This window comes from Drosophila gunungcola (assembly GCF_025200985.1).
Source record: "Drosophila gunungcola strain Sukarami chromosome 2R unlocalized genomic scaffold, Dgunungcola_SK_2 000017F, whole genome shotgun sequence".
In the NCBI taxonomy this organism is placed as follows: Eukaryota; Metazoa; Arthropoda; class Insecta; order Diptera; family Drosophilidae; genus Drosophila; species Drosophila gunungcola.
In genome coordinates, this window is record NW_026453173.1 from 178,897 (window position 1) to 191,673 (window position 12,777).

Sequence of the window (12,777 nt, forward strand, 5' to 3'; positions counted from 1 at the left end):
GACGAATGAAGGAGCACTGCGACCACGTCCGCTCTGATATTGTATCTAAAGCCCCCCGAAAATTCCGTGCGGCTCAATCGCATTGATGGGCAACGACTGGCGGTATTTATACACCAACAAGCAGTGGGTTGTGTGGAGTGCAGGAGGGCGGGAATATGCAGGACTATGACGGCCCCAAATGCTGTTTGTTTTGGCCGTCGCACATCAAAGTATCTGAAAAATGACATGTGCTTGTGCCCGGCGACCCTGCGTCCCACTTCGGCCCTAGCGGCTTAAAAGCTCAATGAGCGAAATTGTTTGATTTTCCCTAACATTTCATTTGGCAGCTCGCCCTGATGATTGTTGCTGCAGCTATATATCGATGCTATTTGTTGGGACGTGTGCCTGTGTGTGCTTCGTTTATTTGCATTTGATGTGAGAGTAAGCTGGCAGCCCGCTGTTTTCGTCGCTGACATTCGAAATAATTTGGTTGGCAAAGTTTGGGTCGTTGCTTTTTAATAAAATACTCAAACTTTTGGCAACTGGAATTATCAATAAAATGCGCTTTTTGATTGCCAAACCTGCACATCCGCTGGGGCATGGATTTCAGTTTTAGTCGCTCTTTATGTGCTGCAATTCAATTGCAGAAGAGTATTGATAGTGAAAACAGACAAGCACATTCAAATTCCCATTGGGGTCAAATAGAATTACCCCCCCAGCTGCCTTGTTTCTCCGGGACCAAATATGTTTTTGGAACACAAAAGCAGTAAATAATTTGAGATAAATAAATAAATAAAATAAAATGTACAAAGGTAAACCAAAATCATTCTCTGACCAAAAAGACTAAAACTTTAATAGGCAGAAAAATCAGAAAACAAATCGCCATATATTCATATTCTTTTTGGGGATATTATAATTGTAGTCAACAGTGAATGAGACATTCCCAAACATATGGAGTGTATACTTTCTTGACCAGTATCACTAAACGAGTTGAAATAGCCACATCCGTCTGTCTCTCAGTTTCTACCCAAACGAAAGGTTAAGTGTACTCTTAAGTTTAACATAAAATTGAAAAAAACAAGTGCTTTGCACAAATTTTAAAATAAATATTTAAAAATGAACTGGATACATTAGGTTAAACAACGTAGTAAATTTTAAAATGTACGCAGTACGCTTACGAAAAAACTGTTTAAATTCCCCGTTATCGAACCGACATCTAAAGGTTTATAAAGGGTTGTTGTTTATTAAAAAATAGCCTTTTGAAGGCATCCTGGAACAAGAAAGTTTAATTAAAAGACTACTAAAGAGAATGAAGATACAGCAAAAATAAATTTGCAGCAGAAAGTATATAAACAAAGTGTAGTGATCTAACAAAACTAACAATTAACGTAAGCTAGGCATCCACAAAAACTTACTTCTATCGGAAAGACAAAAAAAAAATGCTTGTAAAATGTTAGGCAATATCATGATAGGTAGTCAATTTTTAGTTTTGACATTAAAACAAATGTAAGTTCCAAACTATCTAAATATACTCAACTGCTTATTGCCGTTATATACGAAAGGAATTATTAAGTATGAAAGCGATTTAAAGCAGGAACTTTGGCAGGAAAATGACATCTAAAAGTTTACCCGGGCTAAACAAATTAATGTTATAGAGCAGCCCCTTATACCCTTTGTCCTAATTTGATTTATAACTTTTAATGTGTCTTTAAATCCAAATAAACGGAAGAATTTTAAGAGAAAAATCAAAAAACAGAGTGGTGTGCCAGTAGTACCACTTTTGTTACAATCTGAAAAAGTAGATGCCTCGCTAGTGCTCTACAGCGTAATAAAAAAGCTGATTGAAAAGCCGATCTATCTACCACCAAATATAAAATATATGTATATATTTAAAACAATTGAAAAAAGTAATATTAAGACGTAAGCAATTTTTTCAAAGAAAATATATATTTTCGAGGAAAAAAAAAATTTTATTTGTTTATGTTAATAACAAAATTTTAAAAAATCTTGGTGTTATTTATTATAAAATGTGTTTAAAAATAAGGAATATCAAAATTTTTACATTTTCTTAAGGAAACATTTGAAAAAATAGGAAAATATTAATTTTACACACCGCTGCACACCGACAGCTACAAAACTTTTTTACATTTTCAAAAAATAGTTTTAGACCTATATAATCGGACGACTGTGTCATAACAAAAAAATCACCTCTTAACGATCGCACCTTCAACATAAAAAATATTTTATATCAGATTTTGTGAAGTAAAATATAAATATGAAGTAAAATAAGTAAAATATTCGATTGGTTTGGGAATCCAAGAAGGATGTACTTAGGCAATTACTTAGGGAATATTTTTTAATTAAAACTCAGTTTAAAGTTATGTTAGTTGATAGACAGATAAGGATTTATCCATTGGCGAATAAATAAATAAATAATAAATAAATAAATAATAAATAAATAAATAAGCTTCAACTAAGTAATACACTTTAAAATGTTTCCATTCGGTCCGCTTGATTCAGGTATTTTGCCTACATAGGCATTGTTTATTAAACCGTGACGAATAGGTTACAAGAAAAAAAGTAAACTTCGGCAAGTCCAAATTTATATTACCTTGCAACTATTCAAAAAATTAAAAATTTTTAAAATAACAATATTTTGATTTTTGTTCTTTTATTTTATACAAGCAGCTATTCGGTAAAACCAGTCGGCCAAAAATATGAACAACGAATAATTATATTATAAAGCTTAAGGTCGACAAAATTTTGCTTCAACTTGGCAGCGGCCCTTCATAACAAGGTGTCAAAACAACAGTTTGGCGAACTCTGCAGCGTTAAAATATCAAAAATGATAAAATCACTCATCTTTTGCCTCGACACAAGGATGCCCGACTTCAATTTGCCGAAAATCATCTAAGAACTGAATGGAACACGGTAAGTCCATAGCTTGCAATTATGTAAACTTCTTTTAAATCTTTGTAATTTAAAGATCATATTTTCAAAAGAGAAAAAGTGGAATCTCAATGGTCCTGATGGTTGCAAATACTACTGGAGAGAGTGTCGAAATAAATCCTCTTTATTTTTCTAGCGCAACTTTGGTGGAGGCTCAGTAGTGGTATGGGAGGCTTTTTATTCAAAAAACACTCAGCACCGACTGCGGACATTAAGGAAAATAGAGAAATGCCCTTCATATTCAACAAGGTAACGCTCGAACTCATGTCAGCAATGCTACCAAACGTTATATGGTCGATTGTTCTGTGCTTTCAATGGACTGGCCTGCTTGCTTCCCCGGACTTAAATCCAAAAGAAACATGGGGCACCTGAGTAAAACAGATCTATGCCAATAACCAGCAGTATATTAACAATGAAGAACTAGAGACTTATGTTCTAACTGAATGGGGAAGATTCGATGTCAGTCCACTCAAGAAATTGGCAGACTCTACGAAAAGAAAATTGTTTTGTGTAGCAAAATCTAATGGAGCTCCGATTGACTATCAACAAATTTAAATCGGCCCATTATCTTACGCATCAAATTTATGTATGTCACAATACAAATTTAAAAGAAATATGTCTTATAATTATGAATCGAATCAAAAAAAGTTGTTGTTGTTGTTTTGTTATATATTACTTTGATACTTTATTACTGATAAAAATATTTGTAAAATTGATAGAATCGTAGTGATTTTGAAATTAACCCTATCATAGAATGATATGTGTTGTTATAGCTGCAACGGTATATAAAGAAGAAGATTGCTTCCTTTTTGTTTTAATCATTTAAAATGTAGCTAGCTTAGAATAGGTTAAAAGAAATATTTTCAACATGGTTACCACAAATATCTACAGACCATGCATACAACTATTTAAGTTCGTGCTCAGAAAAGACTGTGTTCCACTATTCACGCTGTGCCAAACCTTAATGTCTTTTTGTTGTGGCTAAATCTATTCTTTCATCGTATACAGCTGGTCTTGAACTCTATAAGAGCCGGGTTAAAAATTAACTTACATTCGGCACATGTCGGTAGCTATATGTTTTCAATATTGCTTAAACAATTTAAATAGATTCATCGATTTGAAATTACAAGTTTTTCGTCGCGCAGAGGAATAAGTTAATTAATAACTTAAATACGCAAATATAAGTAATTTGCGGCTGCTAAACATAATCAGCTAACATCAATTGGATTCGCACGTGCCCCTCGACGTTTTTAGTGGTGCCATGCCGAGGCAATTAATTTTTAATTGCCTCACTTTCCCAAAAATGTACACAGGCGAATCCGAAAAGTTCAAAAAAGAATTGTTAGCGGAGGTGTCTGCCGAAATGCGACGATAATAATGAGACGGTGCTAATTGAAGTTCAATGCGAAAACAGTCAAAAGTAATTGGCAATAAAAACGAAACGACATTTTTTTTCAGGAGACTGAATTTTTGATACCCTCACTCGCTTAGGGTCTTCAGCTTTAAAGAGCTGAAGATGTCTCCCCTTCTGGACTGCCAACATGATAATAGCCTCATCATGGGTTTATTAAAACAATTCGATTTGGGGCCAATGAAATCCCAATTTCCTCCGGATTTCTGGCAAAAATAAAAGCGTCAATTATTGCATTATAAATTCCGCTCAAGTACAAGCGACAGCAAAAGAAACGCACGAAAGAAGTGACCAGAAAACTCACGACTTAAAGTGCTGGTCGAGAGATGGTTTTCATGCCGAAATAGAGAGAAGAACGCAGCAAAACAGAAGCGAAAGGTTCGCTCCCTGTTGCTTTCGCAGGCCAAAATGTTTGGACACACTCGTTCTCGTTCTCGTTCTCGTTCCTGGCCCACAGAGCTTGCCAATGGCCAAGAGAGCCCAACAAGCACAGCCGATAATAAAGCAGAACAACAACCGCAGCAACCAAGACTTGCGGCTGCCTTCTGCTGGCATGCTGCTGGCATGCTGCGAATGTAGGTCACCTGAATGCGTAGCTTTCGGTTTTTATAACGTTACCGAAAATCATCTCCAATCGGCCGCTCCACTCTGTGATTCAGAGTCTGGTTCTGAGTCTGAGTCTGAATCTGTATCTGTATCTGTATCTGTAACTGTATCTGTATCTGTATCTGTATCTGTATCTGTATCTGTATCTGTATCTGTATCTGTATCTGTATCTGTATCTGTATCTGTATCTGTATCTGTATCTGTATCTGTATCTGTATCTGTATCTGTATCTGTATCTGTATCTGTATCGGTACCTGTGCCTGTATGTCTTTCGTAAATCTGCAGATGTGGCGCAGTTCCCTGATTCTCCGCCAAAGCCTTGTGCATTTGGAGTCATGCTCTTGACTTGAGGTGAGGCACAGGTGGATCAGATCAGATCAGATCGGGTCGGATGGGATCGGATCGGAACTGAACGGAACGGGGACCTTAGGGGTAAGCCGTGGCTAATTGCCGCACTTGGGGCCTCAAGAGCACACTCTCTCAAGGCGCGTCAAAATATACTCGTACACTCCAAACAACGGCCAACGACAAATCCTCTTGAATGGGGAAGAGCCAAACAATCGAGTTGCGTGCGAGCTTAAGGCTGTCTGATGGTCTGATGGCTTGATGGTTTGATGGTCTGATGAATGGGAAGCAAACAAAGCGCTGCGAAGAGACGGCCGCACACAAATATGCCAATAACCTATTGATGTGTTCGATACGCTTTTTATTGTGTCCATTGTGGATTGATATTCTACAGCGGCAAAAATGAAAGTTGCCGGGCTAGAAACCGACCTCGGGTGCGACTGCGGTGGGTAGGCGGGATTTTCGTACTATGGTCACGCACGAGACAGTAGCGGTAGCGGTAGCGGCACGGCACACATACTGAGCCAGAGATCTGGAGAGCTCGCGGTGCAGACTCATCGCCAGGTGAAAAGAAGTTAATGCCAAAAAGTGCAACATCACGTTCGGCGGCGCAGGCGTTTTGGCCAAAGTGAGAGCACAGCCGTCATCGTCAGTTTCTGTGCGCCGCTAATGAAGGCGGCTGTGGACAACCTACTGACACTTTGACCGATTTTTAGCATACTAAATATAGTAATTTTGTCATTATGGTTTATTATGCGCCTTTCGCCTGCCGCTGCCGCTGCCACTGTCGCTGCCACTGTCGCTGCCACAGTTTCCGTCACAGCTTTTCTCCGCCATTCAATTTGTGCCCGTTCCGAGCTGCATTCTTGACAGCCTCGGGCAGCCGTAACAAACCGATAAATCCCGGCTCACGGCACCAAGAATCTATGATTGCATGTGCGAATATTGCCGATCGGCTCGGATGTGTTAATTGAGACAGAAGTCAACCAGTGGGAAACTTTCTGACCCATTTCCGCTGGCTGCTCTCCTTTCTTTCCATTTCTTGCGGCTTTGTGAAGCCGAAGCCTCTAACCCACGAGTTCTAGTCGCTGGAGCGGGGAAAGAGCGAGCGAGCGAGCGAGCGGGAAAACTGGTTCTGGTGCTAAGTATATGCTAATGACACTTACTTTTCGGCTATTGGTCTCTGGTATTTCGGTCAAAGTTATTAACTTAGCCGCTGCTCAGCTGACGCATCATTGGCTTTGTGAGCGTGAGCTGAGCCCCTCGGACGCTTGGCTAATGCCAATGCAGTTGCAGTCGCCATCTGATGGGAGCTGATGGGAGCTCTAATGTGTCCAAATTGAGGGGCGTCTCAGCAGCCAAGACCCGATTCGGTGCTTATTAGGCGTGGAGTTACACAAGCCTCAGGCGAATGCCGAGTGGAAAACACGCACGTTGCTCAAGCGTGTAATTGGGATGACGACCTTAGACCCTGTATTTCTTGGCTTGCCGTAAATAGAGCAATAATTGCGGTTCCGCGCACTCGGCTGCAGCGACAACATCAACATCAATGCATCATCGCGGCGTATACTTAATACCCCGAGACCAAAAGTTTTGCGGCCGCCACAACAGGAAGGCCTGTGGGTGGAGCCCAAAGTGGCCATGCACCCTTGTTACAAGAGTTTTACATTTTGGTATGCTACTTTGGGGCTTCGTCTTTATGGCCACCCCCTCGAAGAGCCACTGGCTTCGTTTCAGCGGAGCATACTTTCCAGCTCTCGCACACTTTGTGGCTTTCATGAATTTTTCCATTCTTCGGGCGAAGTGCAATAAATCATAATTTGCTACTTTTTCTAATGGATTATGGACAGTGGCGGCAGCAGCAGCAGCAGCAGCAGCAGCAGCATACTGTTGGCATCCACTTGGGAGAGCTCTTAAGTGCTGATTGACCAGCTCATGAATGCGGTGAGCGGTTGGGCGGTGGCGGTGGCGGTGTTGGTGGCGGTGGCTATGGCGATGGTCCGAACGATCGCTCAAAGGGTCAAGAAATTAATCATGCCGGATGAGCTGAGTGCTATCTCCGGCGCGCATCGTGGCAAATAAAATTCTCAATTAATGCTTTAAAGTCGGCTGCACAAGAGCGAATAATAATTTCACAATTATTAATTGTGTTTTCCTTTATTTTTTTAATTACTGCTTGCTTTTTGCCATGGCAATTCAATTTGTGTTTTGTGAAAGTGATTGCACAAACCCTGATAAAATGGCAAAAACGCTGAACAAATTTACTACGCATGATGTGCATTGTTATTATTAATATATTATTGTAGGGCCATGGACAAAAGCCGCATTGGAAAAAAATGTGCTCTGGCTATGCTTTTTCCCTAATGTGATCCAACACAAATTGAGGCATGCAGACCATCAATTGTGCGTTCGATGGCGCGTTGATGATGCTGTGTTGACGCGATGAAATGCGGCTTGTGGCGATTGGTTTGTGACGAGTGCGCCAGTTGAATAAGCCGCTTAATTAGATATAACAAGTCGCTTAACACAAATAACTCCCCCTGAAGGTCGCCCAACGCACCAGCGTTTCTGACAAAAGATTACAAAACTCGGACCCCGATCCGTCTGTCCGTCTTTCCGTCTGTCCGCCTGTCAAATCTGTCCGCCTGTCCGCCTGTCCGTCTGTTTGACTGGCTGGCAATGCCAAGGGTCAAGTCTCATAATTTGGGGCACCAAGAGTTATGTAGCTGAAGAGCTCGTGTTTCCCGACCGAAGAGGAAAAGGAAGGACCCGGCTTGTCGGGACACCGCTCTAACCAAGCATAAATTCCCCAGTGACCTATTACCCCTTGCAAACTATGACAGCCGACTGCCAAATGTGTCAAAAGTTCAAAGTCATCCGGCCGTTCCAGTGCCGAAAAAGGGTTCAGCTGTCCGACACCGGAGTGCGGCATAATATTAACACAGATGCGCATGAATTATTCGAGACTCCGGTTGTACTACTAGCCAAATAAAATGATTATTGGCCGGCAAACAAAGGCGGGTCCACTAACCACTCGTGTCTGGGACCCAATTCTGGCCAGAAGAAAACTTGGCACTGCACGCGATGATCTGAGGCTGCTTCTGTGTCTTGAAGCAGTCTGATTTATGTATAAATTGAATTAAAAATTCCGCACCGCCAGCCAGTGTTCCGCTGCCGGGGCAAAAGCGAAAAATGTTTATTAATAAATTTGCCCTGAACAAAGTAAAATGATTTCCCAACTTTGGCCGGCTCACTTGAAGTTCCCATGACGTGTGCCACACAGCCCCGAGTGTGTGTGCCAGTGTGCTAGTGTGCTAGGGCCACAAGTCAGCGTCAGGCGATGACGTTGATCCCACTGCAGCTCGCAGTTTGCAGTTTGCAGTTTGTAGTTTGCAGCCGAGCTGAGGAGTGCCCAAATGCACGGGCACCAACGTCAAAAACTTTCAAATGCTTTCAAATTAAAGTGTGTGCCTGGACCCGAAAGTCGTGCGACCGACAGCAGGGTGGCCCTGTTTCGGATTCGGTCTCAGTCCCAGCTCTATTACTTTGCCGTGAGCAGCAAAGGGGCAAAGGGCTGCCAAAGTACACACAGGAAGTTGAGCATATCCCAATTTTTTCTGATTTTCGCATTTTTACTTGATTAGTGCCTTATTGGAAACCACACTCATTCCCAACAATCAAAAAGTTGTAGAGTCTTCTATAGTTTTTATGACGTCCTTGATATTAATTTTTAAACTCATTTACATACTGCAAAGGGGATGTCTGCTAGTCCACAAGCTATTAAACTTTTTTTCAAAACCTAAGGAAATTCATTTCTCTTGTGCAAAAGGGCTAATGAGGGAAAAGGAGGTGTTTCCAACTCCCTTAAAGTTGTAAAACCTTTAGTTTGTACATATATAGGAGAAAAAAACAATTTCATGAAACCCCAGCTTTTGTGTCCAGCTTTGGAGGTGGCTCTTTGACAAAACCCAATCTTTATGAATCTGAATCTGAATCTGAATCTGTGAGCGAGTGCCGAACTTTAGTTCAGGGCAGAGGGCTGCAAGGCAAACAGAAGAACTCTTGCTGTTTAACTTCGTTGGCGGCAACAATTTTCTCTTTCCTAATTAAAAGCAATCTTATTTATTAGTTCGGCACACACACAAACACTCGGGCTGGGGAAGATGGAGACACTGGCTGCAGATACAGACATAGACATAGATACAGATACAGATACAGATGCAGATACAAATACGGATGCAGAGTCTAAGCCAAGCCCATTAGATGGCTATGTGCTGGCTCTATAATTGGCGAAAATTATTTAATTATTATTAAGTGCTGCATCCTCGGAGCAGATCCAGGACAGCCCGGTCCGCTCCGGAGGCGAGTTGCCGAGCTGCCGGAGAACTTTGGCTGCCTCTCGAGTCGACATCGAGTGGGCTGGAGTGGCCTGGAATGGCCTGGAGTGGGCTGGAGTGGGCTGGAGCAGGTCCCGATGGCTTGACTCCGCTCCGAAGTTCGGTTTTTACTGCTTCCATTTGTTTATCGTCGGTTGCGCAAACTTCTGCCGCCTTGGCTATTAATTTCAGTTGCAATTTCTTCGGGTTTCGTTTTGCTCTTACTGCAGCGCAACTGCCATAATTAGCCTGAAATCTAATTTGGTAATCGCACATATGCAAAGCCGTGCCCACATTGAACAATGACGATGTGCGGCCGCCTCAATTGAGATTTGGGTTTTGGCTCTTGGGTCTTGGGTCTTGGGTGTTGGATGTTGGGTCTGGGGCTTACCCCTTATCCGCCGAGTTGCATGTAATTAGTTTGCGGCGCGCATTGTTGTTGACAGATGAGGCTGCTGACGCAGCTGCTGCACTCCTCCGTTTGTTAACTTGATTAATTAAAATGCAGCAGCTCTTAATGGCGATGGCGTGCTCATTTGCCATGAGTTTGTTATGTGCAAGTTTATCAGCTGCTTATGCAACGGCAGCGACTCCCAGGTCTTGGCCCATTCTCCGAATTGTGATTTGACAACGAGCAGGCCATGGACATTGGTGCTTCTTGAATGGCTTGGGATCTGGTTCTGGCAGCAGCTCCCTAATTGGGCCAGGTCCAAAAGGAAGTGGGCTGGAAAGCGGACCCATCTATAATTTCAGATCCAGTCACTGCAGCAGCAGCAGCAGCAGCAGCAACAGCAGCAACAGCAACTCTTCGGCTGTTGTTGCAACGCAATCTCTGGGCTGCCAAGCTGAGTACTAAGCCAGAGCCGGAGAAAAAGCCAAAGCCAGAGCCAAAGCAGAAGCAAAGCAAAAGGCTGAGACTCTGGCTGAGCCGTGGAGTCACGCTGCTTTATTTATTTAACCGCAACAGTAACAGAAACCGCAATAAGAACAACGGCAACTGTAGATGCAACTGCAGTAGCTGCTCTAATCTCGGCCAGCCAGTGGCACCAGCACCAGTTCCGCCCATCAGCTGGGTGGAAAGTAACTCAAACTGTGCTGCGTCTCGCCCCGTAGCGGCTGTCAGCTTAAGTCTCTACTAACCAGGCTCAAGCCCAACGGACAGCTGCTGGAGACTGCGGCTTCGGGAATTGGGGACTTGGTCTGGGGATGGCTTTGGAGATGGGGATGGTGATGGGGATGGGGATGGGAATCTGCTAATGCTTGCATAAATAATATACAGATTGCGGCATTGTTCGCCCTGCTTTGCTGCGCTCTTAACTGTTGCTGATGTTGCTGATGTTGCTGCTGCATGTGGTGGCCATAATGCAATCGTTGGCCAGCGTCAAGTTGGTTTATGTTTGTTTTAGGTTTGGCATTCCGAGTTTTTAGTAGTTCATTAAAATCACATCGGCCCGTACCGCACCGCACCACACCGCCCCTCCCCGTCCCTCATCTGTGAGCTCGAATTCCGGGTACTGGGGAAAAAGTTCTCGGCTCTTGGCCAAGTACATTGCCTCATGTAAGCCTGGCCAACTGTAGCTGAGGCATTTCAACTTGTTTCCAGCTACACGTGTGTGGCTGCCAATCCCCCATGTGTGTGTGTGTGTGTGTGTGTGTGTGAGTGTGTGGTACTTGTTTCTTCTGCACTTAGTGGTGTGGCGATGCTGCTGCCGTTGACTCTTTTATGGGCCCGTTCTAAATGCCCACCACTTTGGCTGGTTTTGGCTGCCGTTGATTGCCCGTCCTACTCCTTAATTAAAGACAAGTTTTAATTTCACTCTTTGCGGGACCCCTCCCCGCAGCCCCAATCCAATCCAATCCATTTAGCCAACTACGATGGCCAGTGCCATAAATATTAATATGCGGAATAACACCCACACACCGGACACCCTCGCCGGGATAAACAATTTAAAACTTGTAAATATTTTCGTGGCAATCCGCTTTGTCACCACTTGGCTGTCGATGTGGATGCGGGTGCTGGTGCTGCAAAAGCAGGAGCTTTGGGCGGTGCCTCCCGAGCTGCCCACCCAGCCCGATGTCGGCTGACGCCGCAGTTGTTTCAACAGTTTAAGCAAAGTTAATCCCGGCTGAATGCAAGGCTTACCTGTTGACGCCACTGCTACGTGTTAGGGGGGAGCTCGCGGAACCAAAAACCAACAAATCCATAAACAATACGACAAGGACAGCAGTCAGTGCAGTCGGTGCAGTCGGTGCAGCGGGAGCAGCCGACAGGAATTTGGCGCGCACTGAATATGAATACGAATATGAATATGAATACGAATATGAATACGATTACTATTACGAACACGAAAACGAAAACGAACACGGATACGGATACGAATACGATCCTGATTCAGAAGCTGAACCGTGCAGCACGACGTGTGTGTGGTTTCCCGCTCAGCGGAATTCAATTCAACCGTGATGTACTTTGTGTTTTGTTTTAACTCTTTCAATAACTGGCGATTTAATTAAAATCGTGCCACATTTGAATCACGGCTCATTGCACGCACAACTTTTGCACTGCATGGATATAGGAGTTCGCTCTGTTAGCCAGGATTATATCCTTTGGCTGGTTGTGTTCGCTCGGTCTGTTGGTTCGGTGGACTGGTTGGTGGTTTTTGTCGGTTAGCTCGGCACTCGTTCTTCTGTCGCAACGCACCAGACGCTGTAAGCGCTCGCAGTGAACTGAACGTGGGGCTGGCGCTTCCAAAAGACTTTTAAACATGTTGCCAAGAAAGTCCAAGAAGTTGGCCCGAAAGAAAAGTAGACGCTCCGCGCCGCAGAGCCAGCACACAGCACACACACACACGGCCCCAAATGGTCAAGATGACGAGGCAGAGCGGTGAGCGGAGAGAGCCCGAAAGAGAGATCGCGAGCGAGTTTGTCTTTGCCGGCTGCGCATGCGCCCAAGTTTCCCGCTCTTAGCCAAGAGCATTGCGACCGGGCCACGAACTGCGGCAGATGAGTGCGGAGTTGCAGTCTTGTCGACTTGCCGACTTGTCGACTTGCCGTCTTGCCGATCAGTGCCAATCAGAAGCAGCCAGGTGGAAGTGGGTTCAGGCCCTCGGTGAA

The 12,777-nt window shown here is 43.7% G+C and overlaps 1 protein-coding gene across 1 annotated transcript in view; it reads right to left on the minus strand.

Moving 5' to 3' along the window:
- LOC128256399 (mucin-17) overlaps window positions 1-12,460 on the minus strand; it is a 33,376-nt gene extending 20,916 nt beyond the window's left edge. The window contains 1 exon segment of the mRNA XM_052986740.1: window positions 11,810-12,460. The gene's annotated coding sequence lies outside the window, so the exon portion shown is untranslated.
- Window positions 12,461-12,777: the final 317 nt, after the last annotated feature.